We start from the raw sequence: 3046 nt of genomic DNA, 5'->3' as shown, positions 1-3046 counted from the left end.
AGGAAGGATGGACCCTTTGACCGCTCACTTAAACCCGCGGTTGATTAATTAGTCCGGCAGCGCCAGTTAGTGGAGCATCACATGATTTTGATTTGAGTTGATAACACGAGTGCTATAAATATCAAATGGGAGATGTGCAGGGAGGCGGATCAGCTGCTCTGATGTCCTCGGCGACTCAGTGGTGACGAGCAAAGGCCGTCCCTGGGGCTCCCCCCTTTATCCCCTCCCTGCAGAAGGACACACGGACCTCTCTCCCAGTTGCTTCCTACACACACAGCCCCAAAGGCAGCTGAGAAAAGCCAAATCAAAGAGCAGCCCGGGGTGCCTTTGTACCCTGTCACTGTCACACCAGGACCCACATTCCCAGCAGTGACACCGTGTCCATGCTGCTGGATGTCACACCTGGGCTGGGTGCCAGCAGGAGCACCGGCTGAAGAGGAGGATTTAGACTCAAAGGTCTTTTCCAACCCAAATGTTTCTCTGAGGAGCTGAGGGCAACATCCACACCGGAGCCTGCTCCAGCTGGGAGCTCCGAGACCCCAGGAATTGATTCCCCTCACCCAACACACATTTGTGGGGATCCTGTTCTACACATGGATCATTTTAAAATCTAGCACAGCCCAGCACTGCTGAGCTGCCAGCCCCGCTCCTCTGCCTCGCTCCAGCCAGCACCGACAGCGGGAAACTGGGAGCCAGCACATTTCATTAGCGGCACACAGCAGACTGCAGGGTTTTAGTGCAGATAATAATTCAAAGTTATCCCCGTGCAGATCCATAACCCGGCAGTCATTACACGCAGAGCTGCTGCCTGCATGCACGGCTCGTGCTTTTTTTTCCCAGCGATTACTGCAGCAGAGGATTTTGTAGGACAGTGCCGCAGTGGAGCGCTCGCAGGAGCTGGGTGACAATACGGCTTCGAGGGCAGGGTCTCTTCCAGTCCTTCCCTGCCGCAGATCCCAGCGCACATAAAGCCAGGAGAAACCCCAGCAGGGCTGACCCGGGGAGAATCCAGAGGAAATGCAATGTTTAACTCCAGAATGCACGTGGTGCTGGGCAAGGTGCAATGCTGAAGCTCGGCTGTGGGATTTGGGATGTGCGTTTGACACGGAGAGAGAATTCTGCCTCCTTGTGCTGAGAGGGAAACCGAGTCACGGTGGAGCACAGCAGTCAATGTTATAACAAGAGGGTGTGCAGCTCTCCCACAGTAGGAAACGTCTGTCTGTACCCCCAGTCCATTCCCAGTTCTCCCAGCAGTCACTGGCACACCCTGTGGAGCTGCCGGCCCTTCTTCTCCTGGGCTGGCTCTGCTCTGTGCAGTGGCAATGCCTGGGGAGGGGGTGACCCTTCATTAGTGGCTGCTAATTAGGGCTCCACAGCTCCTACCTGGGAAGGTCCCAGCGGGGTGTCAGGGCAGCACACCTGGAAGAGCATCTCAGCGCAAAGAGGTGACAGCGAATCCTGCCCCAAGAAGCAGTATCATTTTGAAGAACTGCTGACTTCTCCAAATGTCACCAACACTGCTCTGTCACAGCTTTGGGTGCCAAGGGCCCAGGAGCTGTACTCCCCTGAGTTTCCCAGGCAGGCACTACCCAAAGCCGGCTGCTCCCAGCCCAAAGCCGTGCTGTGCACAGGAATGGGTGGCTTTGGCAAGCAGGAGGTTCTGAGAGCTTGCCAGGGTGGCGTGCAGGAGGCAGGTGGGTCTGGGATCCCTGCATCTGGAATTTCTCCTCTCACGCCTCCACCTGTCTCAAGGCTGGTTTTGCTCCCAGAAGATAAAGCCACCAAAATCTTGCTGGGCAAGCAGGGCCCTCCATACCCATCGCTGAATCCCAGGGATGGGATCTCCCTGAATATCCCAGGAGGATATTGAGCCTAGGCAACCACACGCTGGCATTGCTGGACCTCATCTCCACGGGACCACCAGGACTTTGCAGGAGCCCTCACTGCTGGGGACAATCAGCTGCAGATGCAGTTTCAAGTTTCTATTGCTCTGCCTCCTCATTCCCTCTCCCCTGGCCAGCCGGCCACCACTGCCACCTCCAAACCTCCAATGGCTCTTCCTAGCTCAACCTATTTTCACACCATGCGTTTCCAAAGTCCCTTCCTCATTTGTGTGGGAATCACACAATCCCCAAATGCAGGGAAAGCACACCGGAGGGGAGTTCATCCTTGCAGGCTGAGACTGAAGCTCACAGTCATCAGGATTTTAACCACTGATAAAAATCCCACTCCCCCGCTCCAAACTGGGAGCGGTCCTGGATCCCGTAACCTTTACATGGGAGAGGCATGGGGATGAAGATGGGTCCCATCCCCAGGGTAAAGGTTCCCAGATGGGACAGTGGTGCTGGGAGAGCCAAGACAAGGGGTTAAGGGGGAACCCCCGGCGGGGGCAACAGGAAGGAGGAAATGGGGCACTGGGAGAGCTTTGCTGAAGGAAGAGAAGAGCTTTGCTAAGGGAATGAGAGAGCCTGACTGGGGAAGCCAGACCAGGGGGGGGTTAAGGTGCAGCCCCAACAGGAGTAACCAGAGAGCAGAGCCCCCCTCTCTATGACCCCCCAAGAGTGGAGCCCCCCTCTCTACGACCCCCCAAGAGTGCACCCCCCTCTCCATGGCCCCCTCTCCATGACCTTCCCTGACAGAACCCTCCGATTATGAACTCACTGAAGGTTCCTCTCAATGAACGCCCCCCAAGCCGAGCCCCTCTCAATGACCCCCCCCCCCCCCTCCCGCGCCTCCTCAATGAACCTCCTCAATGAACGTGACGTCACCAACGCCTCACGATAAAAACCCACCGCAGCCAATCAGCGCCCGGTTCTCTCCTTCCCCTCCCGCCTGGCCCCGCCCCCGCGATCCCCAGCCAATCGCGACGCCGCCTGCAGCCAAAACACAGGCGCGGGCCAATGGGGAGGCGCCGGGGCAGCTGGAAGGTTCGAAGCCGGCGGTGGGCGGGGCGCGGGGCACGGCGGCAGCCAATGAGCGCGCGGGGGCGGGGCCGGCGGCGCCCCCCGGTTCCCCCGGTGAAGCGCGGCGGGCGCGGCGGGCGCGG

Source organism: Catharus ustulatus, chromosome 20 (genome assembly GCF_009819885.2).
Source record: "Catharus ustulatus isolate bCatUst1 chromosome 20, bCatUst1.pri.v2, whole genome shotgun sequence".
In the NCBI taxonomy this organism is placed as follows: Eukaryota; Metazoa; Chordata; class Aves; order Passeriformes; family Turdidae; genus Catharus; species Catharus ustulatus.
Note: the sequence above shows the minus strand (reverse complement) of the source record.